The sequence below is a fragment of the Orbicella faveolata genome, unplaced genomic scaffold, assembly GCF_042242905.1.
Source record: "Orbicella faveolata isolate gen_17 unplaced genomic scaffold, um_ofav_v1 contig_27, whole genome shotgun sequence".
NCBI classification, from domain to species: Eukaryota; Metazoa; Cnidaria; class Anthozoa; order Scleractinia; family Merulinidae; genus Orbicella; species Orbicella faveolata.
In genome coordinates this window covers 2,378,486-2,393,899 of record NW_028301555.1, presented here as the reverse complement: position 1 = coordinate 2,393,899, position 15,414 = coordinate 2,378,486, and the positions used below count along the sequence as shown (strand labels likewise).

At 38.3% G+C, this 15,414-nt stretch overlaps 1 protein-coding gene and 1 pseudogene across 3 annotated transcripts in view; both read right to left on the bottom strand.

Annotated features, from left to right (window-relative positions):
- Positions 1–15,414, bottom strand: part of LOC110051350 (uncharacterized) — a 434,502-nt gene that overhangs the window by 60,633 nt on the left and 358,455 nt on the right. The gene's annotated exons all lie outside the window — the stretch shown is intronic.
- Positions 6,076–6,919, bottom strand: LOC149107133 (uncharacterized; annotated as a pseudogene).

Below are 15,414 nucleotides of genomic sequence, written 5' to 3'. Positions count from 1 at the left end.
GTCAGTTTAACCATCGATTTTCCCTCTTTCTTTTCTATTTGGAAACTATTAAGGCTAAGTACTTGAAGACACCAACAACGACGAAAAAACACTGTTAGAAATATATCGAGTAGTCACTCTATGAAGAGACTTTTCAATTATGCAAAAAAGTTCACCTAGCCTTAAAAACGTTTGTGTTTGCTGGCGCGCGTTCTTACTGCCCAGATTTTTTGTTCCAAATACTGATTGAAGACGACCAATAGTTAATCGAAGTATTTATTTCGACCCGATATTGGGTAAACTAAAACGCCTTTTAAGCCTGTAAAATTACGCAATTTTTTCTGTTTCCATAGGGGCTTGAATTCTTCGACAGTCGACGGAACCTCTCAAAATTTAATTTAATATAAAGCTTTCAATATGCTTAGTTTATCCGGTGTTCTAGTCTTGTAAATTGTTTTAATGCGAATACCGATAACTTCGACTCAAGCGCGGCAGTAGCACGACGTTTGAAACCATGCATGCACTCAGTTCGGCACGCTGAATTAAAGTCGGCGCGACTACGTATAGCACGGCAGGCGTAATGCCGTTCCGCACGGCAGTAGCGCGACTTGGCTTCGAACGGCATGCTCTTGCTATGCACGTGCCGAACTGAAGCAGAAGGGCGGTGAATGGTAAATGCCAGACTACGCGATACGGCGAGACCAGCGCTATTCTTTGCGAGCCCGAGACATATTGACTTTTTAGATTGCGAAACCGGGACTTCAAAGTGTTTTGAGTGCGAGCGAGAGGGGCTCAGACTCTTAAAATTCAAACTCCAGATTTAGTTGAGAGCTATAAGAATGAGCGAGAATGAGCTTGTACAGAAGTCTTACAAAGGAACCTTTCGTCGTAAATACTTGTGCCTTTACACAGTTCCACAGGGGACAACAGATAAGTTCTTGGACTTCGTGGGTTTCATCATGAGCTATCGTGGCTATCAATAATTAAAAGTGTACAGCATTTATTTGCCAATCACTCATCCCTAAGGAAGAGCTAACCTTTTAAACGACCTCGTTCCCAGCAAAGGTGAGGGTGAAAACCACTGGCGAGTCCCAGAATAAGACTATAGCGAGCTTAAGCAACGACGACGACGACGCAGAGGACGACGCCTAGTAAAAAATGAATTTATATTTTATAAGCGAGATTCGCGATTGTCTAGATCTGTTCGGTACGCCGATGGCTCTAAAAACGTGTTTAAGCTAAATATGCAACGACGGCATTCAATTACAAATCGAAATACGAAAAATTAGCCGTCGTCGTCCACGTTCCGTAGATGACTCAGAACTTGGTCATTTCACGTTGTTGTTTTGCAGAGGATGGTGAAGAAATGTACAAAGAATTATAACGCACGTGCAAAGCTATTGTTTTGCTCATTAAACCTTTTGTTTGGTGACGTTCTCGTTGCCGTCGTCGTCGTGGTTTGCTTAAGCTCCCTTATGTACGGGAGGAGACGGGGTGGAGGAGGGGATGAAATTCTAGCACGATGCTTTCTTCAATCGACGTGAAGGGAGAGAAAGCGTATCGAGGCATGTGACGTCATAACCGTGCGTAGTCCCGGAAGCCTCTTAGGCGGAAGTGAGAACGGAGTCATAACAAGCACCATAAAAACCATTTATTTTACCGGGTAAAATAAATCTTCTTTTAGCCTTTTAGCCAGCCTTTGCAAACAAGCTGGAACTAGAAATTCGACTATAGCACACTACGTTAGGATATCCTAGAACAAAATAACTGTTTTTTGGCGCCAAAATGACGTTGCGGTAAGTTTTGCAGCCTTTTGTGGAATTCAGACAATTTGGTAGAAGTTAGCATCAACATTTTTTCGGAAATTTGAAAGTTGCTTTACTGAAATTCAATATCAAGTGACGAGAAGACGTCATTTATTAAAACAAACAAACGAATCGGAACTTCGAAACCCTTAACCTTGCAATTGAAAAAAGTCGAAACTCCGAGAGAGCTTCGTATAAAAATCGAGACTGCGAGACGCACATAACCGCTAAAAAACAAGACTGCGAGACCCGTGAAATTCGACGTTTTTGAAGGACCATTCGCCACCCCTAACCAGGGACGGTGGAGCCGGGGTGGGGGGTCAAGCCCAACACCCCCCCCCCCCGCACCCTCCACTCCACTTTTTACCACGACGACAGTTTATTTTGTTTTAGTATGAGGTACAAATGAAGAACTAAAGAGGAACAAAAAGAAAACGGAAAAAGTCTGGTTGACTACAGATTTACCAAGAATTTACAAAGCTACTACCTCGTACCAAATCTGTAGGAAGCTTTTTCATCTTTACATAGTTTTAACCTTTCCGCAGCGTGCACTTCCTTCCCACACACGAGGTGGCTTGTGTAAAAGCGCAGGTCAGTCAGTGCTAAGGCCGTGATATATCATGGAGGGCTGAGAAAGATGTATCAAGCTCACAATACCTTCAAAATATATTGCTGCAAATGCACTAAAAGTACCTGTCATTTTATAGTTCATCCATTAGGTTGATTTTCTTAAGAACTACACCATGGAGAACGTCAAAAATACCATTTCTGAGCCCCTAGATTTAAAATGTTTTTTTGGGGGGGAAAGGATGCCCCTAGACCCCTCTACAAAACTTGCGCCGGCACCGCTCGTTTTCAAGCCCCCCATCTCCCCCCACCCTCGCTTCCTTCAGTTGAAAAAAGACTCCGCCGTCCCTGTGAATTCATATCCTGCTGCATCAGCTGCAGTTGCTTTCTAGCATTTAAAAAGGTCTTCAGCAAAGCAAAATTTTTCCGATCTTCTGCGCGACTGAATTAAATTCGACGTTTGAATCTTTCATAGCTTTTTGTCATGCCACTGCCGGGACAAATTTATTTGAGTTCGGCACGGCAGAAGCACGACGTTTGGACTAGGCCGAATTCCAGCCGAGGTCAGATCGCGGGATAGACATCAAACAGTCTTACCCTATTTTTCAAGAAAACCTGCTTCCTTGGTCTAGCTGGATCACGTTAATAAAACCTCTTCGTTTCATTTAGTGCATCTAATTAATCCGTTTTCCATCAAGATCAAAGTCGACACACAATGGTTAAAAAATACTTTAAAAGACCAGTCTCCTTTCGAATATTTGCAGACTAATCGAGTGTGTATAGACGGTAAAGACAAACCCCTATATGCTTCTATTATAATCAAGTGTCTAAACCTCAATAATCGAGGAATTCCAATTGGAGCTAACTGAAAATATCTCTTACGTGACGCCAATCACGTAATACATGTTGCGTGTTTAATCTATGTAACTTTGAACTTATATTTTGGGCTTTTTCTATAGATTTTTTGCATCTTGCGTGAAATAATGAAACACTGTTGTAATAACGACATAGATCAACTATCTTTTTGTATATTTCCCAAAAGGCAAGGCCCACAAATGGAAAAAACAGATTAGGGTGCTCGACAATAGAGTTTTTTGAACATACCGCATTATGCAAATTTGAGAAGAGACTGTCGCGAACTTTTGCATTTTACCTGTGTGAACCTCGATTGCCCAGAAATGTTTTTCCATGTTATTATAGTAAAAGCGACACTCTTTTGCACAGTACTTGTTTTAGTTCCATATCGGACATGCCAAGATGCGTTTTAAGCCCGTAAAACTACGCAATTTTTGCCGTTTTCATAGGGGCTTGAAGAGGCAATTCTTCAACGGTCGATTCAATCCTTCAAACTGCTTGAAAAATTTCAAACTTCCTATTGTTAGATAGAAGAAAAGTAAAGCTCTTATGCTAAGTTTACCCCGAGTTCTAGTTTTGTAAATTGTTTCAATGCGAATAGCGAGAACTTTGTCAATTTTCCAGATATTTTTTTGCATATTTAATGAGGCAAAAAGCTATATTTTCGTTGTTTGCGAATTTCTCGAAGACTTCAAATTCTATGGAAATCAGAATAATATTTTCGAAAGTGGGTCTCCAAAAGCGTTCTTTAGGCAAAGTTTCAGGATTTTCGATTTTTCTAACCTGGCCAGCCATTCTCGATATTTCCAGTCAGTGACTCTTAAAGCTCAAGTTGCAACTGTTCCAGAACCCGCCGGCGCTTCTAGAGACTGAAAAATAGCGCATGCTCAGCTACATTCGTCTGGGGTAGGCTTCTTAATCTTTACTTAACGAAAAATTTTCATCGGGCAGAAAAAAACTGAAAATTTGTTCTAATGCCAGAAACTTAAAGAAACTTCAGATCATCCAGAGTTAATGTCAAGTCCTACAAGCAGTCTTGCATTCCTAACGTCAATTTTAAGGTTAATGTTGTGTGTAAAAATTACGCTCAAAGACCACAGTTGTAAACAAAAGATGACAAAAATGTGAGGAAGTAGGGTCGACTAGGCAAATTTGTCATCTGCTGTTAGGGGAATTTAATAGCCTTTTAGTTCAGAAATGTTTTCAGTGAAATTTGAACTCCACATTGAAAGGACAGAGCATGATGATTCAAAGAAAACTTTTAAGTTTTTTCAAAGAAAATACTGCAAAAATCGATACTTTCACGCTAAAGTGACATTTCAAGCAAACAATGCAATAACGGTTGTTAGTCTTAGCTTGACACTATCACGGTGGGACTTATATGTTTCTTAAATTAAAATTTCTATTGTAAACCAAAATTTCCAGCTGTTCTCGCGCGATGAAATTTTCTGATTAAAGAAACCTACTCTAGACAAATGCAGCTGCACATGCGGCGCTGTTTTCATGTTCAATACGTGCAGGTACGTTTTGGTGACTGTAAACTGGGCTTCAATAATACTTTTTTCAATAATGTAATATTCAATAACTTTAAAATTAAGGCGGCTTTTTAGAACGCACAAAGCATCAGATCAATTTCGTGTCTTTTTAAGTTTTACAAACAAAACTTATTAAATCCCTTGATGGATTTTCAACCAACCTATTGCTTATTTTTATTTCAAAGGCCAATTTCTTAAATATTTCCGATTTCAGTATTTCAAAGAGGCAAGTCGTTTGTTAGTAGGAAAATAGTTATTTCAGATAACCAGTAGCGATACATATACGTAATAAGTAAAAGCTATAAGCAAGAGTCTTGTAGATCTATGTAAATATTCAACTACTTTTTTCAAATAGTAGCTTTCATTTCAGTAATCATTAAGGCTAATGTTGGTACAGGAAAATTACGATCAACGAGCACAGATGTTAACAAAAGGCCTTGATTTAGGGTGCACCAGGCAAGTTTGTCATCTGTTTCTAAAGAAATCATTGTTTCGCTTCGGAAATCAGCTCTTTTTTGATAATAATTGAGCTCCGAGACAACGAAACGCGACCATTGAAACAGCTTAACATATAGCGAAAACGAAGGTTGTCAAATTATAGTTACATTTCAAGCTAATACGATAATTATTGTACCAATATTGGTATTAAAATATTGCCTAATTATCGTTTATTGTTCCTAAAGTCACTCCTCTAACTATTCTTCCGACCTGATATAGTCCAAATCTTCTCAGCAGCTTAGTTTCCTGTGGAGAGCTGAATCCAGTCTGTTGCTTTGCCTTGATTTAAGAAGGCCTAATAATGTAATTGTTGAATACGAAATTGATAGCTGTAAATTTGAAAAGTCATATTATTGAAGCTCAAGTTGCAATGCCCATACCTGCCGGCACTTGTAGAGTCTGAGAAACAGCGCATGCCAACCTACATTTATCTGGGGTAGGTTTCTTAATATTTACTTAACGAAAGATTTTCATCGAGCGGGAAAAACTGAATTTTTTTCCTTGAACAAGAAACTTCAGACTATCCAGAATTAATGTCAAGTCTTACAAGCAGTCTTGCATTCTTAACGTCAATTTGAGGGTTAATGTTGTGTGTAAAAATTGCGCTCAAAGATTACAGTTTTCACTAAAAAAGTTAACGTTAAAAAGCAACGACGTTTCGACCGTTTGACGGTCATTTTTAAGTTAGAAAGTAAAATTTTTGCATGCGCCCAAATATATACAATCGATTATAAGAATGGTAATGAGACACTGACTAAAACTCTAAAATGTTTACATAGAAATAATACAAGAAAATTGCGGCATGAGTAATAAAACGTTAAGGCGATAGAAGCGATTTAAAAGAAAAAATGAAATAACAAAGTAAATAGCTTCGCGCGGATCGAGTCACTCTGTTTGTTCAATTTTGGTTGAAGTTTACGAATAAAGAGCATTTCAAAACTCAAACAGTCGAGTTTACTCTGACATTTTTTCAAACTTCCCAAATTGCTTCCAATGGTCTCTGGATCCTTTCCGTGCTCATCCTTTACATGGTTGCCGATTGTTGATCGCTTATGTTCCTCCACACGTTGATGTAGGTGTCGACTAATGAAGCCGACATAGTCTGCATCGCACAGACCACACTTGTAATAATTAACAACGTTTTGTTGATTCACAATTGGAGGTTTATGGTCCTTTGGTTTGAATTGTCGTTTGATCTTCTGACTTGTGTAAACAGGCTGGACAACGGCATCAATCTTTCGGCTGAGATCACCGAGTTGGTGTCTTACCGCATTCGCCGATTTGTGGTATTTGAACGATAAGACAATTTTGACGGGAGCATCTTGTTCATCGGATACTTGTTGTTTAAAACACACATTCTCAGTAAATTTCATTCAATAAAATGTCTGATGGTGTTGTCTACGAGGGTTTTGGGATAATGTAGGCGAGCAAAAAACATTGTAAGACGTTCACATTCTTGATGGAAGAACTGCCAATTCGAGGAGAGTTTGAACGCACGGTTTAACATTGTCTTCAGTAGCGAATGTTTATACCTTACGTCAACATGGCTTTGGTAATGCAGTAAAAGCCCAGTATCGGTCGGTTTCACGTAGACCTTCGTATCTAGTCGGGGACCATTTCTGATAATCACCATTCCAAGAAAGGGAAGCTTGCCGTTGTCTTCGAGTTCCATTGTGAAGCTGAGTGAGGGTGGATTTCATTCATTCAGAGACCATTGGAAGCAATTTCGGGATTTTGAAAAAATGTCAGAGTAAACTCGACTGTTTGATTTTTGAAATGCTTTTTATTCGTAAATTTCAACCAAAATTGAACAGAGTGACTCAATCCGCGCGAAGCTATTTACTTAATTATTTCATTTTTTTTTTGATCGTTTCTATCGCCTTAACGTTTTATTACTCATGCCGCAATTTTCTTGTATTATTTCTATGTAAATATTTTAGAGTTTTTGTCAGTGTCTCATTAGCATTTTTATAATCGATTGTATATATCTGGGCGCATGCAAAAATTTTACTCTTTAACTTGAAAATGACCGTCGAACGGTCGAAACGTCGTTGCTTTTAAACGTTAACTTTTTTAGTTAAATCCGTTTCTAAAAATTTGTTGATTCGAAGATTACAGTTGTAAACAAAAGAACACAAAAAATGTGAGGAAGTAGGGTCGACTAGGCGAGTTTGTCATCTTATTTCAGAAATGCTTTCAGTGAAAATTGAACTCCAAGTTAAAAGAACAAAGCATGACGATTCAAAGAAAACTTAAAACACCGCAAAAACTGATATTTTCACACTAAAGTAACATCTCAAGCGAACCTGTTATTAATACGCACAAATTGGTATCCAAATAATGCTTAGTCATCGTTCATTCTGTTTTCTGTAAGCTAAAAGCTTATTCGAAGGCAAACGTGCAAGCAGAAAATAAAAGAAGGCCGTGATTTAGAATTAGAAAAAACCTATTTATTCAATGAAATTTTAAAAAAGCTATAAAATTGTCATTAGGAATGGAAAAATGGTTGTTAGTCTTAGCTTGACATTGTCACGGTTGGACTTATATGTTTCTTAAAATTTCTATCGTCAACCAAAATTTCCAGTTGTTCTCGCCGACGAAATTTTCTGATTAAAGAAGCCTACTCTAGACAAATGCAGTTGCGCATGCGCTGTTTCACGTTCAATACGTGCAGGTACGTTTTGCTGACTGAGTAAAAGCTATAAACAATAGCCTTTTGTAGATCTATGTAAATATTCAACCAAGTTTTTCAAATAGTATTTTTCATTTCAGTAATCATTAAGGCTAATGTCGGTACAGGAAAATTACGACCAACGAGCACAGCTGTTAACAAAAGGCCTTTATTTGGGGTGCACTAGGCAAGTTTGTCATCTGCTTCTAAAGGAGTTGTTTCGCTTCGGAAATCAGCTCTTTTTTGATTGTAATTGAGCTCCAAGACGACGAAACCTGACCATTGAAACAGCTTAACATCTAACGACAATTACAAAATTAGGGCGGCTCTTAGAGCACGCAAAGCATCAGATCAATTTCACGTCTTTCTAAATTTTTCATATAAAACTTACTAAATTCCTCGATAAACGATTTTTGTTATTCACAAAATGGTTTTCAACCCACTTATTGCTAAGGTTCTCTTTTTCGAAGCTCAATATTTTTATTGTTTCTGATTTCAGTATTTCAAAGAACCAAGTCGTTTCTTAGTTGGAAAGTTGTTATTTCAGGTAACCAGTAGTGATACATATCATTATGTAATTATAGGTAATAGCTAAAAACAATAGCCTTTTAAAGATCTTTGGAAGTATTCTACTTAGTTTTTTTTTTATAGTAAATGGTTTGAACCCAGGAGTATCAGTAGTTCGTATAGTGTGATCGTCCGGGTGAGGGTTTTTTTTTATGATAGTAAGTTTCATCAAAGTAATTTTAAGGCTAATGTTGGTACAGGAAAATTACGATCAACGAGCACAGGTGTTAACAAAAGACTACAAAAAAAGGCATGAAGTAGGGTTTGCCAGGTAAATTTGCCATCTGCTACTAAGCGAATCATTGTTTTGAGTTAAATTGAGCGTCCAAGACGACGAGATGCAGCCATTGAAACAGCTTAAAGTGCCCATGAAGTAAAAAATAATTGCTGCTTCTTTGAAAGGCTTATCAAAGTAAAGAAGAATGGCGTTTCCCTTTTTAGAATATCTTTTTTCGTTCTAGAGATATTTACGGTTTTGTATTATGCAAATGAGGAAAGTGATGATGTCATAGGTGGTTCCACTTGAACAGTAAAACACTGAATCAAGAATATCTTTAGAAATATTGGAGCAGTGTTCTTCAAACTTGGCACCACAAATGTGCATCACAAAAGAAACAGAATGACACCTTCTGTGTTGTTGCCATGGCAACACTTTTGGCTCCAGTCTCTTTCTGTGAAAAACCAAATATGCCAATTTGCAACCCTTCGAAAAGGGACAGAGGGTTTTGCTGGGAACACGCACGATTCCCATATTGTCTTAACTCTCCCTATTAGATTGTTGGGAGTGGATGATCCTTGTTTAAGATAAAATCTGGTAATGTTAGTTTTAATTAAAACAGGACCAGCGGCATAACTGTTGTCATGGCGACGGCACGACGGGTGTCATTTTGTTTCTTTTGTGATGTACATTTCTGGTGCCAAGTTTAAAGAACACTGCTTTAATATTTCTAGAGCTATTCTTGATTGAGTGTTGAACTGCTTTAGTAGAACCACCTATGACGTCATCACTTATAATACAAAAGCGTGAATATCTCTAAAACAAAAAAAGATATTCCAAAACGGAAAACGCCATTCTTCTTTACTTTGAGAAGCCTTTCAAATCAGCAGCAATTATTTTTTACTTCATAGGCACCTTAACAAATAAGGAACGCGGATGTTGTCAAATTATAATTACATTTCAAGCTAATACGATAATTATTTCACAAATATTGGTATTCAAATATTGCTTAAATATCATTCATTGTTTATAGTCATTACATATAACATGCATGTAGCAATAAGGAATCACTCCTGGTTACCTGAAATAACTGCTTTCCTAATAACAAAGGCTCGGTTCTTTGAAATAACTCGGAAACTGTTAAGAAATTATTCTTCGGAAATAAGCTGGCTGAAACAAGCATTTTAGGAATAACAACAAATCGGCTACTGAGGAATTTAATTAGTTTTACAACTTTTCAAAAGCTAAAAAGCAATAAAACTGTTTAACACGAAACTGGCAACAGTTAATTGAAAAGGCATTATTGAAGCTTCGTTTACCTTCGCCAAGACTTCCTTGCATTGAACTTGGAAACAGCACGTACCCAGTTATATTGGTCTAGGTTTCTTAATCTTTACATTTGGAGAATTATTTTTTCACAACAATTGCTACTAATCTCGCAATCTGAATGGCTAATTTGCCGTTGTCGATAAGAGTCAAGACAACGCTGCTCGCGTCAGTGTGTCACGCAATACCTTTTTCAACTCGCAGTCTGAAATAACATTCTTTGACGTTGATATTGTGGTAAAAAAACAAATCGAAATGTGGTTTAGCGTGGTCTGTACTCTTATCGACAACGATACGCGTCATGACAGTGGTCAAAATTTTTTGACGCACATCGTTGTCGATAAGAGTACAGACCACGCCAAACCATATTCGATTTGTTAAGTCGAGTGGACAAATGTGTGAAAACTTGTGTTTCAAGTACCCTAAGACCAGCCAGAAAGAGTGGTAAGGGTAACAACCGTTGTATTGAATGTCCCAATTTCAATTTTAGTGCTAGTGGTGAAAATAGCGATCAAAAGATCTCAACTTTAAACAAAAGGCGACTTGATAGGGTATACTAGACAAATTCGTTATCTGTTAGTAAAGGCCGGAATTATCCTCAGATTGTTGATTAAAGTTGTGTTCCAAGAGGACGAAACATGACCATTGCAAATGCCTCTAAAATGTTTAAAGAAACAAGGTTATTGCCACATTAATGTAGCATTTTAAGCAAACAGGTTATACATACAAAATGGAATCGAAATCACGCTTAATTGCCGTACATATTTTAGTTATTCCTTGTTACGTGCAAGTAAAAATAAGGTATCAAATGAATGTTGGTTAATCGATAAAAGTGCCGTTTTTTGTCACTGACTTGTATATTTTAGCAAGACCTTTCGGCTAACTCTTAAGCCTTCATCAGTTGAAAAACCGCTTCACGTTACGCGCGATTTAAAAACTTTTTAAAATTGAAAAGTTGCGCGTGCTGTATGCGCGTGACTCGAGAGAATTTGAAGTGCGTGCTAAGCACTTGTAGACTTCAGGGATGACTATGTGATCATTCCAGCGTTCAGGTCTTTTACAGACATCCAAGCTTCTAGAAAAAGCCGCTGATGGTAATGTGCCTCATGTCCGACGACTTCAACGTTTTCAAAATCCATGTGATGATGACATTCGTAAACATGGCACGCAATGTTGGTTAGTTGAAAAGAATCTTTCTAGCCAGCGAACAACGGAGTGGTTCTTTGAAATAATCAGACCGGACACTATGAAATTGACCTTTGGAAAAAACCAGTTTATGTTCAGTTTCCCTTCCAAATAGTTTCTGTGTTCGCAACAAGTTTGAAATAACCATTAATCTCGGGAACTTCTACATTTCGTTTACCAAGGAATTTAATAATGTTTACTTGAAGCAGTTCGAAAGACATAAATTGATCTTTGAAATTCTGTGCTCCAAGAGCGGCCCAAATTTCCTATAATTGTGAAATAGGAAATTGACAGCTGTAAGTAGGCCATTTCTGAGTTACCTTTTGCCTCTGTGTCAAAACGATGTTTTCGTGCGAAACCATGGATATGAAAATGAGTTTCTCTTACAGGTTCATTTTCATGCAAATCAAACTCGTTTCCACATGAAAGGCTTTGCACGAGTACTTGTTTCGATACAGAGACACATGGTAGCTCGAAATGGCCTATAAAAATAAAGTATTAGCCCGTGTGGCTGGCGGCTTCGGTGGGGTTTATCGGTTGCTTTCGCGGCGCAGAAGGAGCCGCGAAGGTGAGACCGTGATTCTTCTCGTGGCCTCGCCCTCGCCCTCGCCCTCGCCAGCTTCGCAGCCTAAGAAAGTGTTGATAAAGGTCAGGTTTCAACTACCAAGACTTATCTGCACCCGCAGAGGCCTTGCACGAATTCACCCCTTGTCAGTACAATAGGATGTACCGTCCTTTAGCAAGTTGAACAAACACCAACTAACGGACCCTGATTAAGTTATCTTGCTTTTATGTCAATAGCAGTTATTGCTATGTTGTATTTATGGAACATCGTATGGTATTTACACTTCAGTTTCCCTTTGTTTCGTGAGAATAGTGCTCAAAATGGTCCTGAACATTTTATAACCGTCGTTGTTTCTAGGGCAGTTTTCTTTTTTTTTTCGGACAATGTATTGGCCTCGCGCTTTTAGTAACAGCCGTAAGAGCAGGCTCCAGTGGCTAGGAGTTTAATCTACAAATACAGCGGAGGCATCCGCTTAACATGAACATTTCGTTTTTATGAAATAAACTCTTATGTAGTCCTAAGATACCAAGATCCTGCATTCTAAACAAACGCGGCCTTTCTGCTTCTGCGATTCTGCGAGTGGCACATTCTCGACCCCAGGGCTTTTCTGTTTTTCTCGACAAGGCGAAGGCTCTGAGGTCGAGAATGCATTTACAGTCTACAGTTCTTGGCTCATAATTTGATTTTCTCCTAGTCGTTTTTTAACATTTTCTTTCAAAAGTCTTGCACATTTACGCTTCAAACTCTTACAAACCGCTGGGAAACGCGTTAAGCGCTGAGAACGCTTGTATAAATCAAGAATCTTCTATCTCAGCTGACAAAGATGTAACAATTTCTTAGCTACAGTAGAACCCCGCCTTATCGTGACCTCGTTATTACGGCCAATTATTTTTGTTCCAGCAAAAAAGCCCATACACTTTCTTGTAAGAGAACCCCGTGAACGCGATTATCCCGATAGTACGGCCAGCGGTCACTTTCTGAAATCCCAACCTGTATAATCCTTTATAATTTTACTCCTTTAATACGGCCACTTGAAGCAAATACGTATTCAAAATTGACCAAACAAAACAACTATTGAGAAACAATATTAGGAAATACTCTCTTTTATTCAAAGCGCCTGTAACATGTCCTATCAATGACATCTTTTTACGGTTAATCTTTTATGTACTGATTTGGGCTTTAATTTTTTGTTATCATATCTGCATTTCGGATTCTTTTTCAGATTTTTAGAAGAGCAAGTGTGATACATCTGTATCTCCGACAAGACGTCACTTAAAACATACCAGTCATGAAATTTGACGCTATCCCATCAACACGGCCACTTCGACGAAATTTTCATCGGACCGTTGGTGACTGCATTAACGGGGTTCAACTGTACCAGTCCAAAACATCAGCCGCCGTTATAATTGTTTAATTACTGGTCTTCACTGTCATGCCATCGAAAAAAAAAACAAATCGTAACCATGCTTTGGAATAATGAAAGTCAAGAATCTGGGATATCATAGACTGATATAACTAACCTCGCCAATATTTAGGAAATGTTTCACCCAAATTTTAAGAGATCTGGTCAGACACGCCATGTTGGTGTCCCTCGGAGCGGCACAAATATGGCGGCCGTAGAGTCCAGGGGTACTCCCAGAAAAGTTGGGTGGGGGTGCGCGGCCCGCCTCCCAAAACCCTTACCCTATTTATGACCAAAATCTGGGATTTTCTCTACCCTATTTATGACTTGACAAAATAATTCGATACCCTATTTATGACCTGACACAGTCCCCTTAAACATAATTTTTGAAGCACTTTTGTTGATGGTCTTATCGATAATGATGAAAAAGTAGCTTCTTCTTAGAAACATACGCAGTTCAAGACGAGTACAAAAACCATACCCAACTTGAGACCATATGCGGAGATCAGATAACCCGTCGCTGCCACGTTTTTACTTTCATTTTCTATTGTTGAACTTATAATATGTAAGAGAATGTAAAAAGGTGTGTTTAGAATTGTGACTACCTACCGAAACATTCCATTTTCTGAGTCAATTTCATTTCGTCGGTGTAATTTACAGTGTGGTGTTCAAAAATGCAAAGTATGCTTATAGAGTAGGCGCGATTGCCGCCGCTATCTCTCGAGTCGGTCTATGTTCCTCGAAAAGCGGCTGATAATCGAGGCTACCTACACAGCGACAAGACACAAACTTAGAATCAGGATGACGATGTAATTTTAAAAAGGAATGGTTAGGCTAAGTAATGGGGTGGCTTTTATTGGAATAGGGCCACTTATTATGAGAACCACGTGCTTATAGGAAAGAAGGCGCTAAATCGAATCCTAACGGTAACTGACAAATATGATGAGCTTTACATTGTGGGAGGGCCGAACGGGAGAATATTTGCCTCTAATAGTTATCGCTGTATATTTCTATGAGGTTTGCTGTAAAGCAAGTAGTTAATTATCCTTCGATATTGCTTGATACTTAGTCGAGTCACGTAAAATCAGAGGATATTTGCATCAGGACAACTGTTGTAATGACTCAACACATTGTTACCAACGCACATTTTTCATTGCTCTCCAAAATCGGTCGATTGAGTCTTCTTAAGCGCGCTTCCAAATGTGGAAAACATATAGCGTTACAAGGACTTCCTTGCCATATATGGATATCTTGACAGTTCGTTGAAAAATCCCGACAACGAAGGATAAACGATCTTAGTTTTTGGTTAATTGTTCTCTACTAAACGTTGCTTCAAAGGAACCGGCAGAATATTCTTTTGGTTTTTTTAATGATTTTCTAGCACCTACGTTCACACTTGCAGAGCAAATGGAAAAACAAGTGATTAAGCTTAACGAGAACGCTCCCTTGAGAAATAGAAAACCTATGCATTAGGTTTAAGAATTCTTAATCAAATAACTTAAGGTGTTATTTAAACGCTGCAATACATAGATCATTGTATGATATTCGGGTTTAGTCAGGCTTGATTTATTAAGTATAGAAAATCATATGAATGCGAGTGCAATCAAAGATTTTCTCTAAATGGGTGATATTTGAAAATTATTTGTAAAATTTGAAAACAATTTCAAACATCGCGACTATATAAATTTTTCATTGCTCTTACTTTGTCAGCTTTCATACGATTACTCATTTCAGTGTATAGCTAGGAAAATTACGAACACGCACTGCAGTACAAATTAAAAATGAACGATAAATTAGCCCGCTCTGAGCCAATTGAATGCGTGTACCTTAATGTCGACCGGAATTCAAACTTCCAGTTTGGGTTTTCGTTTACCTATGCCATCAGGAAAGGGAATTCGAACTTTTATTTCCGTTTTACTACATTGAAAATGAAATTGGAACTTCTATTTCCGTTTTTCGTTTTCGCATGACTTCGTACAACAGAATTGCAATTGTCATTTCCTGACTGAGGCTAAAATGAAGACTGCAGACTACAGACTGTTTTAATGACTTTAATAGTCTGCAGTCTGCATTTTACCCCCAGTCTCCAGTCCGCAGTCTGCGTTTTACACTCGACGGTGTTATCCATTATCGGTTTCTAACCGGAAACAGGGTTATTCAAGCTAATCGTAGTGAAAGTTTCCAATGCTCCGGTTGGCCTAAATATCACTCAGCTTAGCCTAAATAACGCTCTGGTTTGTCT